This window comes from Triturus cristatus, chromosome 3_2 (assembly GCF_964204655.1).
Source record: "Triturus cristatus chromosome 3_2, aTriCri1.1, whole genome shotgun sequence".
Lineage (NCBI taxonomy): Eukaryota > Metazoa > Chordata > Amphibia > Caudata > Salamandridae > Triturus > Triturus cristatus.
In genome coordinates, this window is record NC_140584.1 from 370,207,007 (window position 1) to 370,223,369 (window position 16,363).

Here is a 16,363-nt window from a genome sequence, read left to right on the forward strand (position 1 = left end):
ATCCTATTAGCTGAACAAGATAGGCCACCAGCATTCATTACAGAGTGCCCTAGGGGTGAAACGATCATTTTTCCAGCCTTCTCCGACCTCGTTCCCATTCATCTAAAACACACATATGCACGGGAGTTGGCAGTTGCCCTAGCTCCAGCATTATACAAAAATAATGCCGGATGGGATGAGAATTCAACCCACCACGTGATCTCATTAAAAGTTTCACCAAATGCACAGAGACAATATCCAATAAAGCAAGAAGCTAAAAAACAGGTCAGGGAGATCTAAGTTCAACTTAAATACCAAGGGGTCAAAATGGGAACATTATTTATTTGGATAGTGTGTAATATAAATTAAGTATTAAGTATTTTTTTTAAATAATATTGTCTTTAAGGAAATTAATTTTTGATTTGAATTTATTTAATTTGTATTTTTTATTTGTTTATATGTTTTCTATGTTTATTTACATTACAGTGGGAATAGTAAATGTAACCCCTTTAGTGTTCAACACCTTCCTTGAGTTGGTTTGTACTGGAGTGGGAACAGTAAAGCCTTTGGAGGTCGATTGTGATGCCATTCGGAAAGGCTCCTAATCAAGTTCGGGTCTGCCAAATCGGATTCGGAAGCCTTATTTCCGACCGATTCAGAAACATTTCCAAATGACGATTACGATATTTGGACTTTCGGAAAGTCCGAGTCATTCGGAGCCGAATCGTGAGTGTCTATGGGCTGCATTTCTGAACGACTCGGAAGCTTTCCGACTGAGCAATTACGATGTCAGATTCATACAGCCTTTCCGAATTGGTTGTTCTGAATCAGATCGGCTGTTGGAATCTGACTTTGGGGGACCGTAGCAGGCTACCCTTCAGCCAGAGCCTTCCAAATGGGGCCCTTGGGGGTGCCTAAGGGACCCCCCTTTCCAACCAGGCACAGTGTGGTAGGCACCAAGTGGTGCTCGCCACAGGGTGCACAATTTTCCCCGGCCACCCCTTTCTTCAATGGGAGCCTGTGTATTTGGTTGGAACCCAGGCTCTCAGTGAAGTGAATGGGAGGTTGACCGAAACTTATTCAGAAGCATCCGGATGCTTTTTAATTGGTTGGTTGGACTCCCCGGACTTGATTCACTTGGAAAGCATTCCGAGACCTTTTCGGTTGGAATACTTTCTGACCGGCATCATAATTGACCCCCTAGTATCCAACACCTTCCCCTAGTTGGTTTGAAGTGAAGTGGTAATAGTATGTTTTATTTTTCTAGTGTCAAATACCTTCTCTGAATTTTTTTGTATTGGATTGGGAATATAACGTTTTATTTTTGTACTATTATTATTTATATATTATTAAGTATAATAAATAAATCACCCACATTTTAACAAAGAACATTTATTACATAATTTTAGTAGTTGTCAAATCCATTTGTTAAATAAAATAGTACTAACTTTTCATGTAAACACATCACATATTTCTTTTAATTGTAAACAAAGAAAACATTAGTTGTTATACATTTTTGCATAATAAACGTTTTCATATTTCTTTATTCTACATATTTTTTGCAAATGTTTGGTAACTGATCTACGTACATTTCGTAGGTGTTGTTGAACATAAATATTATTAGTATATATTAAATAATTGTATACATGTCATACTATTCATTAACCGCCAGACTCGTAATAAGCCCTTGTTATTGTTAGATGTGTTGGTATGTCTGTGTTCCTGTATGTTCTAGGAGCTGGTAGGGTGTCGCTGGCGACCTCTTTAGTGTGTGTGATTTGCCGTTTTAAGGTGGGGATTGATGGTAGTTGGCCTGTTATTTGTTCAGGGACTTTGGGTAGTATATGTTTTTAGGATTTGGGTTATTGAGAACTAGTGCTTGCTTCTCTTAAGTCTTGCAAAATCTCTGTCACATTTGTGGGGTGGTGATGCTTTCCTAGGTTAATTGCATCATTTTCGTTTGTAGTTGCCCTCCTACAACTTGCATTGGAATAACATTTAGTACATTTCCAGTTAACATTTTCTCTAGATGCACTTTCTTGGCTGTAGGTGTACCCCATATGACTGAATAACTGTTTTCTTTTTTGTGAAGAGATACATTTGGTGCCTTGTGTCATTATTTCTGTGATTGCTGTAATAACGTAAATATGAAATATAGTTACATTACGCATGTTGTTTATTAATATATATTTAAAGATGTATTTACCATTTCTTTTATTTACTTATATGTCTTTTAGAGAAGTTTTGCATGAGTTTGCAGTGTTTTCTTTCAGTGTGTTTGAACGTGAACCAGGTGTTTCTTTTCTGTTGGAAGAGAAAAAATAGGTTATTAATTTCATTTGGTATATTTTTTATATTTGACGAGGTTTATGGGGTTACGATTTTTTTGCAATGCTGTTGGGGTGAGTTTAAAATTAATATTTATTTATACTTACTTTATTTTGTAATTTTCCAGGTGTTGTTTTAGATGGGATTTTGTAGCAGGTTGGTTGTCTGGAAGGTTTCTCTTTTAATTTAGTTATGATGTGTAAAATGATAAAAGTTAAACATTGTGTTAGCATTTCCTTGTGAATTAATAGTTTTTTAGTTTAGCATCATTTGACTTTTTAGTTTAAATATAATTGTTACTTTTTACTTGGATATGCAGTTGTATATTTTGCACTGTTTTGTTTTGTAGCGATAGACCGGCAGAGTTTCCTCCTCTTCAAATGTTGTTTTTTTTTTAGTTATTATTTGGTTTAATTAGGGTGCCTTTTATATCGTTTGGTTAATAGTTTAAGCTACTTGTTTGGTTAAAGTTGTTTATAGTTTGATTTTACTTGTTAATTAAGTAGAAATCAATTTTTTTGTCAGTTAAATCTTTATTTGGTAAACGCTTATTTGTTTAAAAAAAATAGTTTCTATTGTTTGTTTCATTTAACTGTTTAAACAATGTAAATCTGTTTTAAATATGTGTAGTGTATATTTTATAGGTGTACTAGTTTTTTGTCAGAACTCTGTTTATTCATAACAAGCATAAAGAGGAAAGGCATTACAGGTGTACTATTTTTATAGGGTTTATGTTTTATATTTGGGTTATCTAAAATGTATATATTTATTTTTATAGATGGTCATCAAAATTGTCGGATATATTTATTGTTGTTTGTTTGTGTAAATAATTGGTGTTTGGTGTGTTTTAATTGTATTTACTAGTTGTGTTAACAATCATTTTAAAGTCAATATTGTCGATATTTTTGACATGGGAAATGTTTATTCTTAAGGCAAGATATTTGTGCTTCCAATATTTTTGGCCTCGATATATGTAAAAGTCGATGTTTTTGTTAGTGATATTTATGTGTACGATATAAGTGACTTTTATAGTTATGTATAGGGACTCAATATTTTTGTAATAGATATTACATTTTCGAGAATTGTGTAACTTGATATTTGTTGTCTCGATATTATGTCATTGATCCGGTCTGGCCTCAGTGGGGCATTGCCCTTCTCATTGTGCTCTTGTATTAACCTTAGCACACATTGTTCCTCTTCATTGTTTATTTACTTCTATCCCTGTTTTGACCAGTCCCTAGTGCTGCTTTAGCCAGAAAGATACTTCCAGAGATGCCAGAGACCAAGGGATGTTCCCTTGTACGCTGAACTGCTGGGGAAAGTAGACTATTACTTGGGACCCCTGCTTCAGCTGTGATGATGTACTGCCATGCCAGGCTAAGAAAGGATTATGCCTTTGTAGCCTCAAGACTCACACATAAGGAAATGTGGATTGTGGAATGGATCGTCCCATGCCACGATGGTTTTTCAACAGGAACTGCAATTCTTGGTAAGTGTTTCTAACACATCATGAAATCCTGTGGCATACAGTGTCCTACTGAGGTCCAGAGTAATCAGGGCAGTGGAAAGGTCAGTGCTGCTTTTCACTGCTCTTCCTCAACCTGATTCAGTCATGTTGCTTTAATTGGTCCCCCATTCTGCTCCTATTCTTGTCATCTCAGGGTGTTGTGCAGGCACTAGAGTTGAACAGAGGCAATCTCTGAGATACTGCCTGGACGACCTTGTCAAAGATCCTCTACACCAGCGAGGTCTGATAGCTTCTGCCCAGATTCACTCTCAATATTAAGACTAGTCAGTGCATGGCTGAATGTTCTTTCTCTGAACTGCCTCTACTTGCTGGAGTCACACTGCTTGAATGCTCTTAATCTACTCACCCACAAGTCAATTCTCAGGGCGTTGTCTGTGAGGTGACCTGTGAGATGGTTCTGTCCAGTACACTGCTTACTGGCCCAACCTATATCCCCCAGCCATGACTCTACGACAGTCACAGCCAAAAGGAGGCTGGGATAGGCCTCCGCTCTTGGTTTTGACTTAAGGCTTCTTTGGACTATCTGCTGTTGAGGGTTTAATGGCCAACCAATAAGTTGATGAAAAAACTAAGAGTAAAGTACAGTGAACTATGTATTTTCATTGATAATATGGGAAAGAGAATAACTAAAGTATCAGTACGTCCCTAAAAAAAAATAGTTACAAAGGAATCCCTGTTGAAGACCTTTTGCAAAAAGCTGAAGATGGATTTAAAGATGAAGTAGCTCTATCACAATCCTACGTAGTATCATATACGTAGGATTGTATAGCCTATCACGGGAGCCACTGATTTTAGAACTAAAGGACCAGGCACTAAAAAGGCCATACTGGGGAGAAAAAAGAAGCCCTGGCAGAAATGCTCAAATCAACGCTTGTCCCTTTGTCTCCTTGCACAGCTTCTCTCTATCGATCCATTCCTTCTCCCTCTCTCTCCTTCTCTCTCTGGTCGCTGCCTCTCAGCCTTTCCCACCCTCTCTTTCTCTCTCTCTTGAAGTCTGTTGGTGCCTGCTGCAAAGGCAATAAACCTCATGAAGCTGAGAAAGTGACAAAAGCACCAGGAGCGGCCCAGGGTTTTCATAGCTGGCCCCTGGGGAAATGCCCATTTGGAATAAAATGCCTGTCTAGCCCTGGGTTCTAGTCACAGAGTTGATTCCCTATTTCGTGACTCTGAGCAAATCACTTAATTTACCTGTGCTTACAGAAAAATTAATCTGACCATGTGTAATCACTTAATTTACCTGTGCTTACAGAAAAATTAATCTAACCATGTGTAATGTTATATTGTGCTCTTATAAAGCACTGTAAAGCAGTGGGCCAAGTTTTCTCTATAGAAAACTGCAAAACAATCCATGCAGGAAGAAAGCACATCCAACATTACTCGCCCCTTTTTGTCATGGATTGTAGTCTGCAGCCAAAACTGTCTCACTGGGCGAGAGGAGAGCAGCACAGATTACATACTCATTTTTGTGTTTGAAAAAGTAAGCTTTATTGAAGAAAGGTGCGCATCACATACAAAAACTCTAGGCCTTTTGCCCTATGAAACTAAACCTCATTATACAGCAATTCACCTACTGTCACTGATCCCTCCACCCCTAACACTTCCTGCCCATTCACATATTATCATGCAAATGTCTAACTCCTTTTTGCTACACTATTAAACGTGTCTTTAACTCCCCTACCACTTAACCTACATCTATCAACATCTAACAATCTAAATTTCCTAAAGCGTAACTTTTGTTTCTTGCCTCATCCAGATGTAGCCTTGTTTACACCCTCCTATTTTTCCTGACTTGCTGAGGGTAAGAACAAAAGACAATCTAGAACCAGGCCAACTTTTCAACCAAACGCCATGCACCTGCCACAAGCGATAACACATTTAACATATCCCCACCTTGCACACCAGAATCCAACTGAAGCTAGCCTATCAAAACCTGTAAAAACTCCTACCCTGATCCCACCTATAAGTAAGGTAAGGGAGGATGGGAAAATGTTTTGCCTCACTATACCAGCTACCGTTTCACCTTCCTCCAAATGTGCTGGTGTACTGAAAATTGGCGAATATATACTTGGGCTATCTTTTATATATGGCACAAACCAAAAATAGCCCATAAAGAGCCTGGGCTGTGGCACTCTCACAATCACCCTAGGGAGCACACATCCCTCTGGTCGGCTGCTGCCCCCAAAGCCCACTGGGTGAGAGGATGAGCACACACAAACCACATATTCATTTTTGGGTGTGAAAAAGGCTTAACCTACATCTATCAAAATCTAAATGTCCTACAGTGTAACTTGTGTTTCTTGCCTCATTCTGGTGTAGCCTTGTTTATACCCTCCTATTATTTCTGACTTGCCGATGGCAACAACAATAAACCTGATCTAGAACCAGGACAAATTATCAACCAACGGCCACTCAGAAAAGTTCTCGCCCTTTTTCTGAACCCCAAGTATGCCCAGCTGCTTCACTTGTGAATGTTCAGTGTTCTAGCCAGAACCTTCTTCAACAGTAACAAGTATAGCTCCATACTGTAGTGAGACAAATGAACCCCATACAGATGCTCAACCCTACCCAATCCTTGTGCTGAAAACGCACATCTCTCTATTAGTTTGTCTCCTGGCCTTATCAATTGCAGAGGGCCTCTTTGCCCACCTCCACTCTCTCCTAGGAATAAACTCCCTCCAGACATCAGAACACCCAGACCACTGCTGTTTTACCTACTTAAAATCTCTCTTCATCTCCTTCAACAACACGAAATCCTTGCAGATGACCATGTCATTTTCTTCCAAATGAAAAACCAACACATCCGGGCACCTATGCCTACTCAACAAGTTATTCACACATTTTCATAGCTCTCCCAATCTCATCTCCCATTTCCCATGCCATGAGCCCTAACCTTTGTCGAAACCCAAGTTTGTGCCTTGCCCTCTCTTTCCCTGTGCCTCTCTGCCCACTGAACAAATGAGTGTCTAACAATCCAGACTGAAAGTTTGACAGCCCCCGGAACCACGACTGCATCTGGAAACATATGTGGATAATTCAGAAAAAACTCACCCTTAGAGTCAACAACTCCCCCCAATGTCATGTAACAACAAAAACAGTCAAAAGACCACCTACCCAGACTCATGATACTATCCCTGTCCCAGCCCCTCGTTGCTGCCTCAGTGGCCACCCCAATTCAAAATGAGTGAGTGCCAAATTGAACCGGAGCTTCCCATGCGCTCATCAGTGCCTTGCACAGCACTGCCAACAGCTGAAAAGGTGTCACCATTGCCCCAGTACTATGCCTAATCCCCCCACAGACATTCACGGATATTCCTTTCAGGTTTTCTCCCCTTCACACCGGAAATAGGTCCGGAACAGGACATTTCTGTAAACTCACCATCCTCTTTATTCTCTGGTCCATATTGGACTGGCATAACTGAAGTTCCAGACTCCATCCTATGCTCATGACATTGTCCCATTGCAAGCCGACACCCCTTCCCCCAACAATTCTGACATCTGAAAAGCCCCGAAAAACATCCACGACATCAGTATGGAGAAAAGAATGCCCTCTCCCTCCCCGTCACATATTGCCGGTAAAGCCTCCAATACTCTACCAAACAATTGCAGCGTAAAAGGCTTTCTCTTCACACCCCTCTACCCCTCTGTTTGGCCCAACCCTCAAACATCAACCTACCTAATTCCTCTGACGATGGCGCATATCCCCAAAAGAGCTTGCCCATGAATGCAATACCTGCCAGCTTGGCCTTTTTAATCTTCCTCCTTGCTCCAACCTGCTAGTCTCATCCGGGAGACGTCAATCCCTATCACATGCAACCCATGCACTGTCACTCTGAGCGTTCCCAATCTGAGCCACCTCGCTCAGCAGCACTCCTGTGCATCCAGTGGGTGGCCAAGGGGTCATAGTATGCCCTCCTAGCCGCATCTCTGTGTCCTGAGAACCTGTTACTTGCCCTCACCAGGGGCCATACTAAACCTTCCGGTTTGAAGCAAGGCCGAGGTCGCACTAGACCTTCTTGTGGCAGCGGTGGAGATGTCCCATGCCCTGAGCCCTGCCTTCTCTTCTACTTGAGGCAAATGAGCGGCACCAAGCTCTCCCGAGTCCATTTGACTGCCATCGCATTGCAACTGCAATATAAAATGGAGGTCCAGAGTGCTGGTGTCAAGATCCCTACCTACCTGCCTCGCCACTGTCTTAGGCACCCAACACCATTTACCCTGACCACTCTGGCCCTTTGCATCTGATGTTATTCCTCTGGCTTTCTGTGCAGGCTACCCAAAAAACCCTGCATCCGTGCACTCCCCTTCTGTGCCTCGAATGTCCGCTCCTGAGAACCCCCCCAGGTGTAACATTGTGCCCCCACCCCTTCCTGTTCATATGTACATTTACAGAGGTGTCTGGACCCACCACTGGCCCCTGATCAAATACCCCGGGGGCCCAACGGTTGTCATCAACTAAAGTCTCGTCCTTTCCCTTACTCTATTCCAACATAGCTGCAACAGTTGCAGAAGTGGACCCTGCATTGGGGCCCCTTGATGTCTCTCTGTCAGGGGCCATGTCTGACATTCTCACCCTCCTGCTGTGCCAGGCATTCCTGATTGCCCCTCTGCCTTCAGCCAAACTCCTCTGGCGAGAACAACCTGAGCCCCTGAGAGGCTCGGTCCACCCACCCCACCCCTGCGGAACAATGACACCGAGGGCCATCTCCAGGAGGCGTGTGCTTTCCCGTGGTCCCTCTCTCCTTCCTGTGAGCCCTGTGCCTGCCTTTGCTCACTCTCTGATATCAGGGGCTCTGCTGGTATGCCCGGCCCCCGGTGGAGCTGTCCCACTCCTCATACATCCTCTCCCCAGCTACACCTCTTGACCCACAGGTTGTCTCACCCCCTCTTTTTTTCCCACCTGAATGCCACTATTCACTCCCGGGGCCCCCAGCCCCACTCATACTTAGCGCCCGTTTGAGATCCCCTGTGGCCCAGAGCCAACACTATCTCTGTCTGCGGCCACTCTGCCGGGCCCACCTTTTGATGACTTCCAGACCCCTGCTCCTCCGTAGGCACCTGCCCTGCATACGCCCACTTCCTTAAATTTCTAAAATCGGCCAATACAGCCCTAGTCAAGTGCCGCAGCATCAGGCGCACGGCCGTAGTGAGGATTGCCTGACCTCACTTCGCCCCACCCCCTGCCTTCCACAAATACTAGCTCCTGGAGCCGCTCTCCTCCCTCTAGAGTGGCCCCATTTTACTACCTGAGGTAATGTGGTGGTAATCCCTTGACTGCGTGATGGCGAACATGCCTATACCGCTGCAGCAACCCCGCTCGAAGCCTGGAGTGCGAGGCGAGTCATCACTCGTGCTCCTGGGGCCAGTAAATCCATTCTGCTCACCTTCTGCAACAGGGGCATGGCAATAAAATCTCACTCGTCCTCCATCTTATACAACTGAAATTGCTTTCCCTCACTATACCAACTACTGTGTCACCTTCCTCCAAATGTGCTGGTATGCTAAAACTGGCCAATTATATACTTCGGCTATCCTCTACATATGGTATAGCCCAAAAAGAGCCTGGGATGTGCCACCCTCCCAATCCCCCAGAGAGGCACACCTCCCTCTAATTGGACCCCCAAATCCCAGTGAAGTAGAGGCAAATTAAATAAAAATTCTGCTGTTCTCCAGTTCTGTGGGAGCGGTTAAGGTGAAACAGGTTATGGTATTTTACGCAGACATTGTAAAGGTAGTTTCTGATATTTTGAACCCATTGTCATGTAAACAAAATGCTTTCACTTATGGAGTCCATGTTTCACTTCATCGTCTCATAACTGCCGCAGACTGAAAAGAAAATAGGGAAGTTCCATTTTATTATACCCCCTGAAACCTTCAGATTTACTTGGTTCTTCTGTTTGAAAAGTCTCAGAAGCAAGCTGGAGTCTCAGACTTCGGTTGAATGCCTAATCAAATTTAAAATCACAGTTTTTTTCAGAGTACATGGACTCTGTCATGCCATCAAATCCAGCTAGTCCTACTGAGGGCTTGAACATATTAGTAAATTAGGAGTTGGGATTCAACTCTTGAAACTATTGAAGAATATCTAATCTGTGGAAGTCAAATGTGCTGGTCTTAGTGTGACTATTATCAGTTTCTTTGCCAACAGTTTTCAGGCCATGCACAAATATCTTTCGAGGGTATATATTTAATGGGAGACATCAAAAGTCCACCAAAGGTGCTGTAATTGCAGGGGATTTTAATTCAAAGATAGGTGTTGTAAAAAAAAGTATTCATGGTGGGATATGGTACTGAGACACAGTTGACACTTATGAACATGCAGTCAAATGATTTCAGTGTAGAAACAATGACCTCTATTAGAGTTGGTTGATGTTGTGGCACTGTTTGGTGACTGTAAATGGCCATTTTACATAAGACATAACTCCCAAGCTAGCATGGGTTTCTACTGAAGCAAGTGGCATTTTTGATTTTATTCTTGCCTCTTTATTTGTGTTTAGCAATAAGCATGACCTAAAAGTAGTATTGCATATTGACCAGAGAGTGATCACGATCCATAATCCTGCATTTTCAAAAGACCAATGACAAAGTGAATCTCTAAATTATAATTCTTACCGATGTAAGAACAACACACACTTAATCTAAAACAAATAAAGTTGGAAACGATTAACAAGAACGCTTTCTTTGCCGAATTTATAAAGACTACAATACAGGAATATCTAGCTTGTTTAGCGGAAGCGGCAAAAGATACAAGGTTGTGGCTTCCTTTCCGGAAATTAACCAAACAGTATCAAATTAACTGATTGATCGCAAGTATAGGATAATAAACTGGTTGTCTACTACTAATAAGCGGCTTGATAACTCATGCGATAAAGTCAGAAAAAAAATATGGAAGATTCTGAAGAACAAATTAAGATTAGAAAAAGTGGAGGTTAATAAATGCTGTAACATATGTATGGGAATCCTGAAGAATAGTAAGAAACAGTTGCAATGCTAACTCTAGCCCACCAAGAAACCTGCTGGTCAAGAGCACTCAACAAAGGTCAGCTTTGTAAAACATAACAAAGAATGGAATATACTATAAGCTGAATATAGGCCAAGAGATACTGCTAATGTTTGTGCTATGGAGACCTAATTAGTGCTTTAGATGTCCATACACCAGGAAACACCTGGGCTAGTCATCTCCAAAATGTTCAAGCCCTTTTTAGAAACCCAGCAGGATCCTCATGAGAAAAACTTTAAAATGTCATTAGAACTTCTATTGTCTCAATGGCAGTCAAATTCTAAAAGTCCACACACAGAAGGTATCCTCCTAGATGTGTACAGATATAATTTGGAACTGTAGGAACCTCTGTATTGACAGGACCATCTAATGCATTGTTGATTGTTAGAAATGAAGGCTCTAGTTGGCAGAGGTTTGTACCCTGTCCAACTAGGGACCATTACTCTAGTCAGGGCAAGGGAGTCACACAGCTAAGACAACCCCTTTCCATCCCCTTGGTAGTCAGGTTTATCTCAGAGGCAACGTGTAAAGCATTTGTACAAACACACAGAGTAACACAGTAAAAACACTACAAACTGAGCCCACACCAGTTTAGAAAAACAAACAATATTTATCTGACAAAAACAAGACCAAAATAACAAAATGGAACATACACAAGCAAAGATGTTACTTTTAAAAGATTAACTAAGTTCAGTCCATAGAAAACTATGAATGTTGTTGTTTTAGCACAAAGTACCTTAGATGCATCAAAATCAAAGACGAAAACTGGCGCAGGGGAGGTGAAGTGCTGGAAAAAAAAAGCAATGTGTCAATTCCTTAATCCCAGGGAAAGTGAGGCATCAGTTCCTTACTGCTAGGCAGGTGAAGTGCTGCATCAATTCCTTACTGCAAGGGGAGGTGATGCATTGATTTTCCAACACGAGGACTCACTTCCTTACTATGACCCAGTGTGGCTGAGGAGATGGGGTAGAATGACGATGCACCGAAATTCCAAATGCACGGTGTTGATGCGGCGGCAGGAATGCAGGTGTGGCGTCGATTTCACAGCCACAAAGCTGGCGATGTGTTGATTGTTCAGCCGCACTACAGGTGCTGCGTCGATTCCCCAGACGTACCACAGGGGATGTGTAGAAGCTTCAGCTGCACGGCAGTGCTTCATCGATTCCTCAGCTGCATGTCGGTGCTGTGTTGGAAAAATGGGCACTGAGAGTCGATCCATAGTTTTTCTCAAGTCAGGATTCTTAGCAGAAGAGCCCAAGCACTGGTAGGTGAAATCTTTGATGGTCCTTTTTAACAGGGGGCAACCATGCACAAGCCCTTCGAGAACCTTGGAAGTAGGATGTAGAAAGGATGTAGAAAGTATTTCCAGTCCTTTCGTTCCAAAAACAAAAGCAGCAGGCCAGCACAACAAAACCACAGGAAAAGTGTCAGCCCCTCCTACAGCATCCTGCTCTTCTTCCTAACAGAATGTCCTTTAGTCCAGATGTGTTCTGATTTGACAGTGTCAAAGGTCCAAGGAAAGTCTTTGTAGTGCACAAGACCCTGGCTTTCCCTGACTCCAAGTATACTACAGGGGGTTGGAGACAGCTTTGTGTGAGCAGTCACAGCCCTATTCAGGTGTCAGTGACAACTCTTCCCTTCGTTCTAGCTCAGGAAGGCCCATCAGCCTGGTGATGGCCTATCCGGATATGCAAGGCACACCTCACCTTCGTTTGTGTGAATGCACAAGAGCCCACCTGTCAAACATAGCCAGACGTGGATTCTACAGACAGGAGGAGGCACAGAATGGTAAAGCAAGAAAATGCACACTTTCTAAAAGTTATATTTTAAAACACGCAATTTAAAAACCAACTTCACCAAATGATGTACCTTTAAGGTGTGAGTTCAGAGACCCCAAACTTCAAATCTCAATCTATTCCCAATTGTAAGATGTTACAAGGCACCTCTAATGATAACATAGGGGAGAGATAGTCCTTGCTGCAGTGAAAAACGAAATTAGCAGTATTTCTCTATCAGGACATGTTGGGCCTACCTTAGTGGTTACTTACATGTGGTAAAAGGGAAGGTTTGGGCCTGGCAAGTGGTTGCACTTACCAGGTCGACATGGCAGTTTAGAACTGCACACACAGACAGTGCAGTGGCAGGTCTGAGACATGTTTGCATGGTTACACTTGTGAGTGCCACAATCAGTGGTGCAGGGCCACTAGTAGCATTTGATTTACAGGCCCTGGGTACACCTGGTTACTTATACTAGGGACTTACTAGTAAATCAAATAGACCATCATGGATAAACCAATCACAAATATAACATAATATAATAACAGGGAACACTTGCACTTTAGCACTAGTCAGCAGTGGTAAAGTGCCCGGAGTCCTAAAACCAGCAAAAACAAAATGAATGACATAGTCAAAAAAACTGGTCGGAAGCAAAAAGACAAGAGAAAAACATGCCAAAGATGCAGGTCTAACAATAATCCTACAGGCACTTTCTGAATCTCTAGCCCACATCTAACATTATTCCATTCTTAAAACAGGAGGCAGAGAAGACCTTAGCTGCTACTGCAAGACTGCACACATGGACAGACATTAATTTTATTTCAGTTGATAGACAAGTGTGGTTATAGTAGGTCGTTCCCTGAAACTGCTGCTGTCAGAAGAAAAACAAAGAACTCTTTATATAAAGGTACGATCCAGCATGGGTTATTGAATTTATGTGCAGCCTTTGAAATCATAATTGGAGCAAAACTCTGAGTTTATTAAAGGAAATTAGGAAGTGTAGATGGTTTACTGACCATCCTAAAAAGTATTCGTGCCCAACTATTTCCTACATTAAGATTCGCCCAGCAAGGAGAAGTCACTGAAAGATTTACCTCAATAAGAGGAGCCAGAAGGCTGTACAGCAATGAGCTTGAGAAACAACTCAGTGGTGAAGACGAAATCCTTACCAGGAGTGGTGGCCACACTGTTCCCTTTCTACTCAATGTGGATAATGTAGTGCATTTGTACAGGGCTGACAAAGGCCTTTAAAACGTAATAGACTCCTATTTATCTCTCTTGGTTTCATTGCACATATACAGCCATTCACAGTTTGACGGAAGTGAGAGTAATTGTGTAAATCAGCAGTGCTTTTGCTATACCAAGCATTCTAGGTAGAGTCAGAAGTGCTGGGTTACTGTCAGTGGAGCCTCTGATGACTCTGCCTTCAGAAACATGTGACCTGTCTGCTCATTTGCCACAGTGCCTTCAGTTCATAGTGCATGTCCCTCCCTATTTTGGTAGAGCTTCCATTACTAGATTTCCACACTTGGCACCACTGTCCAAGGGGTGGTGATTGCAGGCAAATAAACACCCTATGTCCCAAACAAAAATGAAGAAAGTGTTCCTCTTGGTGGGGTCACATGTTTTTTTGTTTTCATGAAGAAACGCCCGGTGTGGAAGTTTATGCTTGAAAAGCAATTTACTTTGCTGAGTGGAAGCCTCAAACATAGTGTCTGCTCTGTACAGCTTCACTACCTTCAATGGTGTTTTCTGCTGGAAAGGCAGAGGCGATGGTCCCCTCTCGGCTCGGCAGACTGTCCTCACACTTTAAATCACCCCTTTAGTGACCAGTGTCTGAAAACCTTTTGTGACGGCACTGGGCCCTAGGTGTGAAAAATAAAATCCATAAGAGCTAAGGAGTCAGTTGTAAAGAAAGTACATACAATGTCTATTTCTTATATGGGGATAACTTTTGATGTTAAAGTTGGTCGACACAAAATTCTGTGTGCTATACGCTGGGTCCATCTTTTTGCCATATTTTCACTTAGTAGTACTCTTGGCAGAAAAACCTGTCACACTGTTAATAGGTTCTAGACCACCTTGTGTTTTGGGTTATCACAGAACCACAGGCCATATCAGGAACTAAGAAGAGTGGTATATGAAATGTCATTTTAGAAGAAGATCTTTATTATCCTGATAACAGCACAGAACAGAATAACAATCCCCCCACCCTTGCCCGCGATAACAAATCCGTAAACGACAGGTCCTGAAGAAGGTGGCAAGAAAAGAAGACAGAGCCACCGAAACGTGCATCGACCAGACAGAGTGACACACCCTAGTATTTTGCATCACAATTAGAGGGACGAGCATCTGGCCCAGTCCTGGCTAGTCCAGTAGAAAAATGTTGGTGCTTTTCTGGGGTGTAGTGTGAATGTGTTGTACGACAGTGATATGTATGAAGTATGAGTAGAGGAGTGATTGCTGTGGGGATTTCTCTCAAATCATTGGAAAGACGTTGCAGAATGACTAATAGTTTATACTTATATGCACTGTGTTGATACAGTCAAGTAAACACAGAGGAATAAAGATTAATTCTGCATAGTTTGTTTTCAGTAACAAGAAAAGAGTCCGATGTATATCTGAGAAAAATGTATATAAATAAGTAAAAATCAAAAATAATGTATAAAAATAAATCTAACAGATGAAATGTTAATATACAATTGGTGGTCTTTTCTTTATGTGAACCCACAATAAGTTATTTGTTAAGCAAAAGCAATATAGGTCCAGAGGGATACTTAACAGTTTTGGTATTTGAATCTATGCCATAACCTGAGCCCTACAAATATAGGTGTTTTGGGTGATTTCCTTCCACAGCATCTATAAATGCAATGCACCAGAGAACATTATTAAACTGCTCTCAGGGTTGCTTTGAATGGGTACCAGGTTCATTTGTCAAATTTTTAATGAATATGCAAGAAACTAGGCCCCTTTTTTTGTTTATCACACATTAGAATTGAAGATCACAATAGCAGATCTGGGCAAAAAGGGAGTTTCTGCACTTACAAATGACTGAATAAGAATTTAACAAAAACCGTAGTATGGGGGTATTTACATCATGAACTTTATTTTTTCTGAGTAAGACATTCTTATGACAGAAACATGTAGACCACATTTAGACTTGGGCTTATGCAATTCTCCAAGTGTTTTCTTTAGGATAGTTTTAAAATACTGACAAGCATTTAATCAGTGGCAGGCTGCTAAGGAACAGGGCGGGTGGGGCAGGGGGTTGTTGAAAAAATAAAAAAAGATCACTTACATGTGAACGGCCGCCAACCTCTCCAGCGTCCTCTTCTTGTTCTGACTCCCACAAGCACACAAGTTCCCAGGCTCCCCTAAGCCAATCGCTACGCTGATGTCACCAGTATGACAGCAGTGTTGTTCATTGCTCATCCATCCCAAACAGCCTGGCTGTAGCTCTGATGGCGTTAAGTGTAAATTCTTTGTTGGCACCCTCATTGACCTACTTTTTCCACCTATTCCTTCACCACCACCCTCAATGGGAGAGGATGTAGCGTTATGGCCAAAGTTGCTGCCATCAGAACTGGGGAACAAGGTTCAAGTCTCTGTGTCAGCTCAATATTCTGTGATTCTGGGCAAATAACTATCTACCTGTGCCTCAAAAGAAATACGACCTTGTGTAATGTAACTGGTGCTCATGTAAAGCACTTCAAGACATTCGGGTCAAGTCTCGCTATAACAACTGTAAAAAAATA